Here is a 15,789-nt window from a genome sequence, read left to right as displayed (position 1 = left end):
GCCCTGCCCGATCAGTGGCCAACCCTGTGAAGAGACATGGGGTTATAAACGATGAAACACCTCCTTCCCTCCTCTCCACTATATAAGTCTTTGACAAAAAGACATTCACGTGTTCCAGTACGTGAGGACTGCAGCCTCTACGTTAGAAGGACAGACACATATCAAGAACAGAACTAAGCCAACCTCGGCGTGAGCTATGGTATGAACTGGTATGAACTTTGAGCTTATTCACTACAGAAGTGATACTTCCTAGCCGTTGAGTTAGCCGCTGCTAACGTGGGCTAGGAAAGGACGGACGACGGATCCAGTCTAACAACCAGACGAAGATACCAACACGTATCCAATTTACCACCATTGACATTCTTCCACTACAGAAAGATCTGGTGGCCAACCCGGCCAGCATCTACGACCAATCTACCGAAGCGCAGCTCAGAGTAAATATTTATTGCATTTTCCTTTTCCAAATGGGCGGTAATTTAGAAAGCATAAGATAATGTATTTACGATAGCATAGCTGCTGTTTCTTTGTTCCTAAATCTTCCCGCTCTTTCATTCAAGCCCAACCCCCTTTTCCTTTGTGTAACCAGCCATGATACAGGCTCCGTTCACCAGGGCGAATTCTGTATGACATCATTGTATTTTGTGTATTTGTAATTCTGTGTGATTAGTTAGGTATTTAGTAAATAAATAATTAAACCCAATTTTGTATTGCTGATTCAACTTGTTAGCCAGGGTTCGTGAAGATAACCAAGAATTTACAACTTTCATGATGAGACTGAAAATAAGATAAGGGTTAATATTGACTGCTATCGATGTAAAATATTACTAAGTATTTTAAGAGTTTATTCGGAAGATAACAGCTCTATAAACGTTCTTATGTGGTGCCCCGACTTTCTAGTTAATACATTTACATGATTAGCTTAATCAGGTAATATTAATTACAGAGAAATAATTTTATAAGTTAGCATGTCATATCACTTAATCCGGCATAGCCAAAGACACGACACTAGCCACGACATAGAGATATTTGTTTATATAGCCAGCTAACAAGTTGTTTCTTTGTCCTGTTCTTAACGGTGCTATTCATTTGGAAACTGTCCCAGCTTCATAACTTATTAGTTAACAGTATCTAACTCTGTAGTTGTCTGTCAGGCAAGAAAATGAGAGTTGAGTGGAGGCTACAACATTGTGCTTTTCTCGCGACGCTGTCACTTGATCGTCTCATTTCCCCCCTACAAAGACAACCAGCTAACTATGTCATCTGACCATGGGTCTTGAAGTATGTTTCCTGAAGTCCACAATCAGCTCTTTCTTTTTGCTAATGGTGAGGATATTTTTCTGACACCACTACACCAGGGTCCTCATCTCCTCCCTGTAGGCTGTCTCGTCGTTGTTAGTAATCAGGCCTACCGCTTTGTGTCATCTGCAAACCTGATGATTGAGTTGGAGACGTGCGTGGCCACGCAGTCATGTGTGAACAAGGAGTACAGGAGGGGGCTGAGCATGCACCCTTGTGGTGCTCTTGTGTTGAAGGTCAGCATAGTGGAGGTGTAGTTGCCTACCTTCACCACCTGGGGGCGGCTGTCAGAAAGTCCAGAAACCAAGTTGCACATAGCAGGGTTCAGATCCATGGCCCGAGCTTAATGATGAGCTTGGAGGTTACTATGGTGTTGAAAGCTTGGCTGTAGTTTATGAACAGCATTATTACATAGGTACAGTGCATTCTGAAAGTATTCAGACCCCTTTACTTTTTCCACATTTTGCTACATTACAGCCTTGTTTCTTTTTCTCATCAATCTACACCCAATACCCCATAAAAACATTTTACTCAGTACTTTGTTGAAGCACCTTTTTCAGCGATTACAGCCTTGAGTCTTCTTGGGTATGACACTACATGCTTGGCACACCTGTATTTGGGGGTTTCTCCTAGTCTTCTCTGCAGATCCTCTCAAGCTCTGTCAGATTGGATGGGGAGTGTCACTGCACAACTATTTTCAGGTCTCTCCAGAGATGTTTGGTCGGATTCAAGTCCGGGCTCTGGCTGGGCCGCTCAAGGACATTCAGAGACTCGAAGCCACTCCTTCATTGTCTTGGCTGTGTGCTTAGGGTTGTTGTCCTGTTGGAAGGACAACAACTGCCCCAGTGCCCTAGTCTGAGTTCCTGAGCACTCTGGAGCAGGTTTTCATCAAGGATCTCTGTACTTTGCTCTGTTCATCTTTCCCTCGATCCTGACTAGTCTCCCAGTCCCTGCCGCTGAAAAACCTCCCCACAGCATGATGCTGCCACCACCATGCTACACCATAGGGATGGTGCCAGGTTTCCTCCAGATTTGATGCTTCACATTCAGGCCAAAGAGTTCAATTTTGGTCTGAATCCTTTAGGTGACTTTTGGCAAACTCCCAGCGGGCTATCATGTGCCGAGGAGTGGCCTCCGTCTGGCCACTCGACCATAAAGGACTGATTGGTGGAGTGCTGCAGAGATGGTTGTCCTTCTGGAAGGTTCTCCCATCTCCACAAAGGAACTCTGGAGCTCTGTCAGAGTGACCATCGGGTTCTTGGTCCCCTCCCTGACCAAGGACCTTCTCCCCAGATTGCTCCGTTTAGCATAGGGTCTGAATACTTATGTAAATAAGGTACTTCTGAAACCTGTTTTTTCTTTGTCATTATGGGGTGTGTGTAGATTGATGAGCATTTTTTTATTTAATCCATTTTAGAAAAAGACTAAAGAAAGTCAAGGGGTCTGAATTCTTTCCGAATACACAGTATTCCTCTTGTCAAGATGGGATAGGGCAGTGGGCAGTGTGCAGTGCATTGGCGATTGCGTCATCTGTGGATTTATTGGAACGGTATGCAAATTGCAGTGGGTCTTGGGTGTCAGGTAAGGTGGAGGTGATATGATAACTACTGAAGCCTCTCAAATCACTTCATGATGACAGAAGTGAGTGCTATGGGGTGATTACCATTTTTGACCGATGCCTTGATCCGGTCTTATCTAGCAAAATTTGAAATTGAGTTTTTTACATTGGATAAAAGTAGAGACTCAGAGCTAGAATATGGTATATCATACACTGCAATTGAGGAACAATGGGAAAGTAACTCTACTTTGAAAGTTGATAAACTTGTAACCTCACTTTTGAGAAAATGGCCCTTTAATGTTTTGGTTCACCATTCAAGATTGTTCACACCCTCTTAAGCCGGCCCCACCCATCTCTTTAAGGATTCACATGTGAGGTCATGTGCTAAACAGTGAGTAGTGTAGTAAAGATTAAGACTAAAAGTGGTAAAAGTAGTTGCCTACAATAATTAAACAGAAAATATTTTATCAATATTAGATTACGCTTAGCCAGACACACTTGTCTAATGGATCATGTGAAAGCCACATCTTGCTAAGTGGATGGGTCTCTACAGACGGTGTAAACTGTACAGCGAAATGGTTATTTGCAAAGTAGCAATATCAAAAATAGATAGTGTCAATATAAAGAAAAAAAGAACAAGTGTCAATGTCAGTAGAGAAAGAACAAAATAATATACAGTATGTACAAGAACAATATCAATAACAATATCAGTGATATTGGTGATAGATGAGGTAGTTATATGCATACATTCAGGGGTAAAGTGGCTGAGGAGCAGGATAGTTTTTTTTATAGTAGCAGGAATGTATGGCCTGTGTGTTAGGAGAGAGTCATGTGAATAGAGGCACTGCAGATAGTGCTGATGACTAGAAACTCGCCCCCAGTGGGTGAACTGGTCCATCCGAACCACGCATGAACAAGGAAATCTATATTTTCGGAGAGCCTGTTTCTGTCCTGCCCTTGACTTTGGTGCAGGGCATGTCATGTTCATAGCCTCTTCGTCGCGAGGAGTTAAAAAGTAGATGGGACCTGGCTGCATAGTGTCAGAAGGATAGTATGTCCGCATTTAAATTAATTGTCTCACCCCTGTCAGTCTGTCTTTGAAAGGTGAAGGCATTTGACTGCTTCCCATATATACAGTACCAGTCAAAAGTTTGGACACAGCTACTCATTCAAGGGTTTTTCTTTATTTTTACTATTTTCTACATTGTAGAATAATAGTGAAGACATCAAAACTATGAAATGTCAAAAATGTTATAAATTGATTTGCATTTTAATGAGGGAAATAAGTATTTGACCCCCTCTCAATCAGAAAGATTTCTGGCTCCCAGGTGTTTTTTATACAGGTAACGAGCTGAGATTAGGAGCACACTCTTAAAGGGAGTGCTCCTAATCTCAGCTTGTTACCTGTATAAAAGACACCTGTCCACAGAAGCAATCAATCAGATTCCAAACTCTCCACCATGGCCAAGACCAAAGACCTCTCCAAGGATGTCATGGACAAGATTGTAGACCTACACAAGGCTGGAATGGGCTACAAGACCATCGCCAAGCAGCTTGGTGAGAAGGTGACAACAGACTGATTATTCGTAAATGGAAGAAACACAAAAGAACTGTCAATCTCCCTCGGCCTGGGGCTCCATGCAAGATATCACCTCGTGGAGTTGCAATGATCATGAGAACGGTGAGGAATCAGCCCAGAACTACACGGGAGGATCTTGTCAATGATCTCAAGGCAGCTGGGACCATAGTCACCAAGAACACAATTGGTAACACACTACGCCGTGAAGGACTGAAATCCTGCAGCGCCCGCAAGGTCCCCCTGCTCAAGAAAGCACATATACATGCCCGTCTGAAGTTTGCCAATGAACATCTGAATGATTCAGAGGACAACTGGGTGAAAGTGTTATGGTCAAATGAGACCAAAATGGAGCTCTTTGGCATCAACTCAACTCGCCGTGTTTGGAGGAGGAGGAATGCTGCCTATGACCCTAAGAACACCATCCCCACTGTCAAACATGGAGGTGGAAACATGCTTTGGGGGTGTTTTTCTGCTAAGGGGACAGGACAACTTCACCGCATCAAAGGGACGATGGACGGGGCCATGTACCGTCAAATCTTGGGTGAGAACCTCCTTCCTTCAGCCAGGGCATTGAAAATGGGTCGTGGATGGGTATTCCAGCATGACAATGACCCAAAACACGTGGCCAAGGCAACAAAGGAGTGGCTCAAGAAGAAGCACATTAAGGTCCTGGAGTGGCCTAGCCAGTCTCCAGACCTTAATCCCATAGAAAATCTGTGGAGGGAGCTGGAGGTTCGAGTTGCCAAACGTCAGCTTTGAAACCATAATGACTTTGAGAAGATCTGCAAAGAGGAGTGGGACAAAATCCCTCCTGAGATGTGTGCAAACCTGGAGGCCAACTACAAGAAACGTCTGACCTCTGTGATTGACAAGGGTTTTGCCACCAAGTACTAAGTCATGTTTTGCAGAGGGGTCAAATACTTATTTCCCTCATTAAAATGCAAATCATTTTATAACATTTTTAACATGCGTTTTTCTGGATTTTTTGTTGTTATTCTGTCTCTCACTGTTCAAATAAACCTACCATTAAAATTGTAGACTGATCATTTCTTTGTCAGTGGGCAAACGTACAAAATCAGCAGGGGATCAAATACTTTTTTCCCTCACTGTATATTGGGGTCTAAAGGGTTAACCATTTAGAATGAGTGTCTAAACATAAAGTTTTAACCCTATCCAAAACTTTTACCTCTAATCTTCTAAATTTGATGTTTGGAGCAACTTCAACTTTGGACTTTTGGAGAAACGGAACGATACTGAACAGACTGTCTACTGGCTGTCTACATCTCTTCACAAGCCAACACCACTTTGGCACTCAACAAACTGTATGGGGCCATAAACAAACTTGAAACCACACAACCAGAGGTGACTTCCTGCTTACAAGCTCAATACGTGCTCCTGTGAAACATGTGGCTACAAGACTGTTTTGATAGTACACATTGAGGATTTTACCACATCAGTCATGGGCTTCATCAATAAGTGCATAGACGACATAGTCCCCACAGTGACAAACATATCCAAACCAAAAATCATGGATTAAAGGCAATATCCTTAGTGCAGGGCTAAAGGCTAGAGCTACCGCTTAGAAAGAATGGGACATGGACATGGATGCATACAAGAAAGCCAGCTACGACCTCCAACAAGACATCAAACAATGAAAAGGACAATATAGGAGGAAGGTGGAATCCTATTACACCGGTTCCGATGCTCGTCGGATATGGGAAGGCTTTCTGGCGATATCAGATTACAAAGGGAAACCCAGACATGAGATGCCCAGTGACGCAGAACTCCCAAACGAGCTAAATGCCTTTTATGGTCGCTTCGAGGAAAGCAACACAGAGTCCTGCATGAAATGATGATGACTGTGTGCTCTCTCTCTCCATGGCCGATGTGTGTAAAACTTAAACAGGTTAAGACCAGCTGGCAAGTGTCTTCAATTACATTTTCAGTCTTCCTTGTCCCAGCCACTCCAATTCGCATACCGCCCAATAGATCCACAGATGATGCAATCTCAATTGTATTTCACACTGCCCTCTCCCTCCTGGACGAGAGGGGGAATTCTCTATGTGAGAATGCTGTTCATAGAATACAGCTCAGTGTTCAACACTATAGTCCCCTCCAAGCTGATCACCAAGCTCGGGACCCTGGGACTGAACACTTCCCTCTGCAACTGGATCCTGGACTTCCTGATGGGCTGGCACCATGCGATGAGGGTTGGCAACAACATCTCTGCCATGCTGACCCTCAACATGGGGGCCCCTCAAAGGCGCGTGCTTAGACCCCTCCTGTACTCCCTGTTTACCCATGACTGTGTGGCCACACATGACTCCAATACCATCAACAAGTTTGCTGATGACACAAAGGTGGTAGGCCTCATCACAGATGGCAATGAGACAACCTATAGGGAGGAGGTCAGAGAGTTGGCAGTTTGGTGCCAGTACAACAACCTCTCCATCAATGTCAGTAAGACCAAGGAGCTGATCGTGGAATACAGGAGAAAAAGGGGAAAGCACACCCCCACCCATATCGACGGGGCAGTAGTGGAGTGGGTCGAGAGTCACTCCACTACATCCATATCGACGGGGCAGTAGTGGAGTGGGTCGAGAGTCCCTTGGCATCCACATCAATAAGGACTTAACATGGTCCACACAAACCCACACAGTCATGAAGAGAGCACGACAGCATCTCTTCCCCTTCAGGAATCTGAAAAAACTTGGCAAGGGCTTCGGATCCTTAAAAGGTTCTTCAGCCACCCAAGCCGTTGACTGTTCACTCTGCTAATGTCTGTCTGGCAAACGATACCGGTGCATCAGCTCTCGGACCAACAGGCTCCGAGACAGCTTCTACCCCCAAGCCATAAGAATTCTAAATAGCACTATACACATACTCCCTCCCTCCCTCACACACACTACACTGACACACAACACCCACACACATTCACATACACTACATATGCGCACACACGCACACACATAACACATACACGCATACCAGTGGTGGTCGGTGCCGTTTAAGATGAGGGAGGATTATTCTTTTTTTATGAGCATTTAAGCTACTACACATGATACTCAAATGTTCCCTGTACCCATCATGAGTTAGCTACAACCTAGCCTATGAATGAAAGTTTATAAAGTAGGTGCACAGGTTGAGAGAACATTTTTAGTAATTGAGGTAGACAGGCAATGACATATTTAATACCGCCTTGCATACTCTTGCCGGCATCTAGCTGATCTAGGGTGTAATCATTAGTCCAACAGTTGTAAACGAGAGTTTTCTATTAAAAAAACATTTTTCAACAGAATCGGGGGAATGAATACCCCCCCTGATCACAAGCAAAAACAGGTCCCTTTCATAGCAGCCACAAACAAACAGCATGATCACTTTGCTCATTCTATTTCTTCTTGCTTCTATTTGTTCTCCTCCTCTCACTTTTTCCCTTTGCTTGTGGTCTTCAGTGCACAATATCAGCTGTCTGTGACCAGCCAAACCTTCCTATCATAACCACTAACCGCTGCACACAGCCTACATCATTGTCACCATATTAGATAAAGTCAATATAGCTACTAGAACTAACACATTAGTAAGCCAGCTACAATCATGCAGTACAGTGTACAGTCAGCAAGCAGTTAAGCAGTTACACTGGCGTGTCCCAGTGGCCAATATATTTATAAAACCATAAGCTTACCTTGATTTGGAAGAGTTCCAGTGTTGGATAGCCATAGCCAGCTAGCTAATGTAGCATCCCTTTCTGTTTGAGTCGGGTGTTTGAGTAGGCTAAACTAGCTAGCTGCATTCACTAGCTAAGTAAGTGAAAGTTAAAAAGATTACAACGCGAAATACAGCTAGCTCTCTCTCTCTTGCTTCTCCTTCATTTTTGAAAAATGTATTTGTTAAACAGTGTGTTTTAATCAATTATTATGTGAATATATTTAGGATAGTTTTATCAAAAATGTATTGAGGAGGATGGTCCTCTCCTTCCTACTCTTAGCAGCCTCCACTGACGCATACCGACACAACACACATACACACATTTTCACACATACACACATTCACACATACCGACACAACACACATACACACATACCGACACAACACACATACACACATACCGACACAACACACATACACACATACACAACACACATACACACATACACACATACCGACACAACACACATACACACAACACACATACACACAACACACAACACACATACACACATTTTCACACAACATATACTGCTGCTACTCTTGTTATTATCTATTCTGTCTAGTCACTTTACCCTTACATATCTTCCTCAAATACCTCGTACCCCTGCACATTGATCTGATACTCTCTGCATATACCTTCATTCTTGTGTATTTTATGGTAACAAAAGTCTACACCTGTTGTGTCCGTCTCATGTGAAAAATAACATTTGATTTGATTTGACAAGGAGTCAACCCTGGGTGTCACAAACACTTCGAAATTTGACATTTGGCGCAACTTAGAAATGTTATTTTTGAAGAAATGTGGATAAATGTCTAATTGTGCAGTTTGACTGTGAGATCTTGTTGCCGTGTTCAGTGGCGGTCCCCACATATAAGCCTAAATGAACTGCCTGGCTAGAGTGTATAATGTGGTTTATAGGACCCTAAGGAAGCACTTGGGGAAATATTTTCCTTGGCTGTCATTTAAGTTCTGTGATCTTACAACACAGAGATTGTTTAACCAACACAGAGAGTGTTTAACCAACACTGAGAGTGTTTAACCAACACTGGGAGTGTTTAACCAACACTGAGAGTGTTTAACCAACACTCAGCATTTCTCATTCTCCTCTTCATATTGTGCCTGTTTGCCAAGGAGAGAAGAGTTGGCCAATATATGGGCTCTGCTCTGCTCTGTCTCTGTCTCTCTCTCTTTCTCTGTGCTCTCTTTCTCTCTGTCTCTCTCACTCTCTTTCTCTCTCTCTCTCTCTGTCTCTCTCTCACTCTCTCTCAATCACTCTCTCTCTCACACACACACTCGCACACACACACACACCGCTAAATACACCCATAGTCCTCAGCAGAGCAGACGAGTGGAGGGAGTATATCCCCCCTGGCAAAGATGCTGGCGGCCACAGCATAGAACATAGTTACCTTCCATTATGGGCATAATTAGGGACCTGCGGTGAAGTTGTCACCTCTTAGTGTAGTGATGAAGGGTGGGAATCCAAAACCAGGAGGAATTCACTCCCAAGTGCTACCAAATCTGAGAGCGGTGAAAACGTCCTCCAACATTTAGGTAGGAGCTATGCATAAATATCATTTTCCCTTGAGAGTTCTCTTACTGTATGTCTCCAGGTTTACAGTAACAAAATGGCAGAATGATTTTGAGTCAGCGGGTGATAATTGTATGACCAATCGGCAATCCTTCTATTACGCCACAGTTATCTCTTTCGCTTCGGACAGTTACTACAATGTAGCAACATGCCTGTAATGGTAACACACCTACAATAAATAATATCACTTTCTGTTTTGGTTTCAGTGTATTTTGTACCTTTATACTTTATATATCATCATACCTGTATCTTTTAGGTGCTTACATTAAGAAGGTGCTTACATTAATCTAATGGCCAGGACTGCCCTACAGCATTCTATAAATGTTGGTTAAGACAAGATATAAATATATTTTTTACCTTTATTTAACTAGGTAAGTCAGTTTAAAGTTAAGAACAAATTCTTATTTTCAATGATGGCCTAGGAACAATGGGTTAACTGCCTTGTTCAGGGGCAGAATGACCGATTTTTACCTTGTCAGCTCGGGGATTCGATCTTGCAACCTTTCGGCTACTAGTCCAACGCTCTAACCACTAGGCTACCTGCTGCTGTTGATAATATTTTAAGTGGGTTATGTGAAAATCACATGTTCACGTTAACAACATCTTAATCTCTCCCTGGCAGTATTTCAAATAATTGCAATTAACAGCTAATCTACTCTGAGAAATTAAGTTTGCTTTAGTGGTCTTATAACAATAATTAGAGCTTTCCAGAAATGCTTAATGTAGACAGGCTCAGAGCCAATAAACATTAAATTGATAGGGAGGAGGAGAGTGTAGAGCTGGGTTGTAATATGACAAATAAGGCAGAACATTTAGTTTGGCGTGGTATGAGTTAATCAGTCAAAATGGCAGATATGTCGAGGAAACAGTTATTTGAGTCTCTGCTGAGATGCTGATGGGGCCACTGATTCAATTAGCGGGCCCTTAAGACTCCGCCAACAGGTCTTCTAGGCCGGGAGGCCCGGGGAGGACAACAACGTGCAGCTGGCTAGCAGGGGAACCCAATGCAGACTGACAGGCGAGGAGCACGACGCTGTACTGTACGTTCCAGACTGAACATCACTTATTATTTCATTGTTGACAGGAGCAGCAGCTGCATATGGTTGACCGTTTGAAGTGAAATAACAGTGGACTTAATTATTAATTCATTGTTGGTTCTTTTCATGAAAATATAAATAGAACACAAAATGATGTATTGGTGAATAAAACATAACAAATCATTGTTATGTTGTGGAAACATTTTCATGTTTAGGATAATGTGCAATTGATTTTGAATATATTGTTCCTTAGTTAATTTCTTTTTAGTCTCATTGATTATTTCAACAGGTCATGTCCACTTTCTTAGCATTTCTGCATAGAATACAATCATTATTTCACAGTTTGTATAAGAAAACAATCATATAATGCAACTCTGGATAGATAACTTGATCTGGTGCAACACATCCATTTTAATATTTGTTATCAGATTCTACAATATCTGCATAAAAAAGTATTGTCTATTTTCATAAAAATATATTAACGTTGTGTTAAACATCTGTGGAGCTGGCAAGTGTCTGTCAGAAGGTAATTTACCATGGCCTTATGCACCATTTCTCTCAAGTGCATGATAAAAGACTCTTATTAAGCCCTGTTACCATGGCAGCCACACAACTTTCTCCATGCAGCATTGCTTGTGTAACAACAATTGGAGTAGGCATTTAACTGTCTTAATGAGATAATTACAATAGCACACACCCTGTCTGCTGCTAAACACTGGGCTAGATGGCCTATTTACATAAGTTAATGACATAGAACTCTAAGGGTATCAAGTGCACCAGATTGACACATTTTTATAACCTGTGAAGAAAATATTTTGTGATTAAAATTTCACAATACATCTCTTGAATAAATCAAAAAAGTGCCTGATGAATCGTCAGTAATTAAGTATTTTTTAATAGATACAAAATGATGAAAGCAGTTGTGTACCATTTGTAGGCTGTGCATCACTGTGCATTGTGACGTTAGATTGCCAAATGATGGAATGCTGCGTGATGAGGTGGGTTAGGGGGAGAGGGGGTATTCATTTCTCTTCTTAGAGAGGTGAGGTTGAATATCATATGACATGGCCCCAGCACCATGCTGGGTTCCCTGGTGCTGCCCCCTCTCATCTGAGAGAAGAGGCTCTCCTCCCCTGCTAAGTTCGCAAAGTCCAATTTCCAGCTAATATGGAGGTCGTGACAGCGGGTGCACAGGGCCTGGTAGGACATAATGGCTATGGGATTGTAAATATTGGTTTTAGAGAGTCACAAATGAGGGGCAGGCGCAGGGAAATTTCCATTGAGTATGCGGCGGCATCACTGGAGGCCCTAGTGCAGCAGAATAGATTTTCCATTCTAGTGTGTCACATTAGATTTTCTGAGGTGCTCGGTGGCAGGTACATGTCATTAGTAACACTTTAGCGTGGTAATGAACCTTTTATTTATCCGGTGCTCTTCTCATGAATGAATAAGGAGCTGCTCTCCAGCTGTGCCCAGTCGGGAGCAGTGAGGAGCAGGCAGGAAAGGTAGAGAGAGAGCCAGGGTCTGGAACACAGAGGAGAGGAGGGGACAGACACAGGGCTCTGGGGACTGGTGAGGTGGGATGAACTGTCATTATACACACACATAAACACACACACACACACACACACACACACACACACACACACACACACACACACACACACACACACAGACACACACACACACACACACACACACACACACACACACACACACACACACACACACACACACACACTCCTCACCTCTGTTCCATGGGGTACTGATCTGACACTCTATTTACACACACATTTACACACTTCCACCCAACCTTAAGTAATACATTACTCAGAAGAGCTTTATCCCCAGAAGCTGTGTCACCAAACTGTCAATTCAACCGATGTTCCTTCAGAAAACTGACACATACACCCTATTCATACTGAAAATAAATTATAACATGCAAAGGCTCAACTAATTATAACATACAGATTCTTACATCTTGATTTCCTATTTTTGTTTTCCTATTATTGTTTATTTTCCCAACTATGAATTCATTCATAGAGAAATGCTCTTTCTTTGACACACAGGAGCCGTGACATTGAGAGGCTAAACCAACACATCCTGTGTCATTTCCCTGATACACTGGGTCTTTACTGTAAAAACAATATGTCAGACTCCATTAGGTTGTGTGTTGCCTCTGCTGTGCTGAGTAGGGCTGTAGTTTACCACCTTTGCAGCCCAATTGTCAGTAGCTGTGATTGTAGGTCAGTTTCTTGTTTCTCTAGTGTTTTTTGCGTGGTCAGTGAGTTGTTAGGTGTCAGTTTCCCAGGGCTGTACTGCTGTAGCTCTCTCTCTCTCTCCATACACCCTATCTGGCCCGGTGTAGCTGAGCCCTGGCGGCTGCCACAGTGAAGCGGTCAGAGTGGCGTCCACTGGCGTGGTCAGGGCCCCATGTCACCCCCAGTGTCCTCTCTGTTCATTTCCCTTTCATCCTGAGTGTGAAATCGCTGCCGGTGTGGCGCTGATCCAGCATTAAGAGGTCAACTATTGAAATCTGATGTGCACCTCTGTGGGAGTCTAACAGATGGAGGGGAAAACGAGAAGAAGGGAAGGGGGTATGGAGGGTTTCTAAGCCCCCTCTGGACTGCACCAGAACCCAGCCAGGGAGGGTAAAGATACAATCTATTTTTGAGTGAACCTTTCTAGGGCTGGGTTCCTTTACTGTTTCCTACCAATAGGGACCAATGTCCAGGTTTGATTGACTAGCATAGAGCCATCACTTGTTCTCATCATCTAAAAGATGTACCACTATGTGAATAAAACAAATTCTGACCAAATAACGGGAAAATTACTGACAACGGTCTGCATAAATTAAACCCTAGCGTTCAATAATTTTTAAATAATAACACTGCTACTGAAAATGTGAGTTGGATGAGGTACTTTTTCCAAATTAAAGTTGTTGAAAGTTCTTAATCTATTCTCAATTGAATGCTCAATCTCTGTATGAATCCTGATACAAACATAACAGTCTGAGGTCTCACATTTCCCATGGGCTACACTTTTATCCCTCTCTCTCTCTCTCTCTCTCTCTCTCTGTCTCCCTCTTTCTCTTTCATTCCCTCACCAGACCACCTCTAACACCACTGCCCAAAGAAGTTCTCTCCATGCAACACCCTCCTCTTTCAAGAATCTGTTGAGTTCAGAATCTACCGAAACTTTGGACCTGAAACACAAACATATTTTATTAAAGGCTGTTCGTAATCACAAATAAATAGCATTTGTGTTGATGAGTGCAGAACAGAGCAAAGCTGGGGGAGAGAGAGAGGTGCCTATCTCAGACAGGAGCAGATAGCTAGTAGATATGATTCCCCCGATTAGGAACCATAATTTGGCTTTTAGAGATAGCTCCGGGGGCCGCTGTGCAGAGCCCCACCGCTGATTTACTGTGTGTATGCATGTGAGTGTGGTTTTTTTTTGTAAATATGTTTTTATCTCTGGCATTGAAGAGCTTTTCATCTCTGATGATTTTCTCTCTTTTTTATGTATTTTCCCCAGAAGGTGAGATCACAAACTCACAGAAAGCAGAGTGGCATGTTTTAAAGCGATGGACAAAATACAAATATTTGAAAATGTATTTCATGGTAATTATGTCAAGTTTCATGGCCCTGGCACAGTACTGAGGCACAGCCTGGATGCTTTAATTTGTATAGAAATTGTAATCATTTGTTCATTTCAAGGTGAAAATTGCATTTTTTAATTTAAATTGTATCCTGCGTGGTAGGCTATTATCTAGAAAAATTGTCTCTGTGTATGGTGGTCTATGCCCAGGCGTCACGGCTGTTAGGAGCCCACTTCTCCTGAGAAAGGACTTATGTACGTATCTCCTGACTGAATCCACCGAGTTTGTTCTTTACTTAGGAGCCGCCACTGTCTGCACTCATTTCCATTTTTGTTCTTAATATTAATTAGTCCGAGAGCACAGCACAGATTTTAAATGTAAATGAAGCTGGGCTTCACAGTGATTTTTTATCTCATTCCCATCTCTTAGATTTACAACTTCACTTGGCCTTTTTTCTCCCTCATCTCCTTTTCAAACTCCTTCATGGGAGGTTTGTGTGTGTGTGTGTGTGTGTGTGTGTGTATGCGTGTATGCGTGTGTGCATGTGTGTGTGTGTGCGTGTGTGTGTGTGTGTGTGTATGCGTGTGTGCGTGTGTGTGTGTGTGTGTGTGTGCGCGTGTGCGCGTGTGTGTGTGTGTGTGTGTGTGTGCGTGCGTGCGTGCGTGTGTGTGTGTGCGTGCGTGCGTGTGTGTGTGAGATGTGAGGTGTTTGTGTGTGTCTGTGGGATGGATCCTAGAGGTGACGAGCAGAAAGCTGCGGCTCAGGTACACAGCCTTTGCTGGAATAATTACAGGATTTGGGGGATTATTATACTGTAAGTGCTTTCATGGTGACAGCTGGGAGCTTTTTTAGTCCCTGTGACGCATAAGCTCAAAGAATAAAACCCAGTCTTCCTAAAGCCTGTCTTAATCATTCCTCAGCATGTACCTACACAAGGCTTTGAACCCCAGTTGAGAATACTATTAGAATACTGTTTTCATATTCCAGATTAATCATCTATCATTTTGGAATTTTGATTTCTTTGAATGTCTTATGACCATATATAGATGATGTTACGATGATTATTTGTATTTTTGTTCCATAAACTTTCTGGGAACGATTACAGGCAGGTTTCCTCATGAGGGAGACCTCTCACTGGTTGTTTCCTTCCTACCTTCCCTTCTCATTCTCCACGCCTCTCAACCGCTCGTTCTTCAATTGCAGGTTTTATATTACAGCATGGCTAAGGTCCTAAATGAGATCTAAATCACTGTCTCTATGACTCACTCGGGAAGTGTGTGGCTGGCTGGGCTGTACTGTTGCAGTGACTTCTTCATCCATCCCTGACTGCCTCCTGAGTGATAGGGCACTTGGTCCCCTCTCTCCACTCTGAGGCTCAGGAGTTTCATTTCCATCCCTGTGATCTAAACAAACCCATT

Source organism: Salmo trutta, chromosome 16 (assembly GCF_901001165.1).
Source record: "Salmo trutta chromosome 16, fSalTru1.1, whole genome shotgun sequence".
Taxonomy (NCBI): domain Eukaryota; kingdom Metazoa; phylum Chordata; class Actinopteri; order Salmoniformes; family Salmonidae; genus Salmo; species Salmo trutta.
This window is presented reverse-complemented; position numbering follows the sequence as displayed.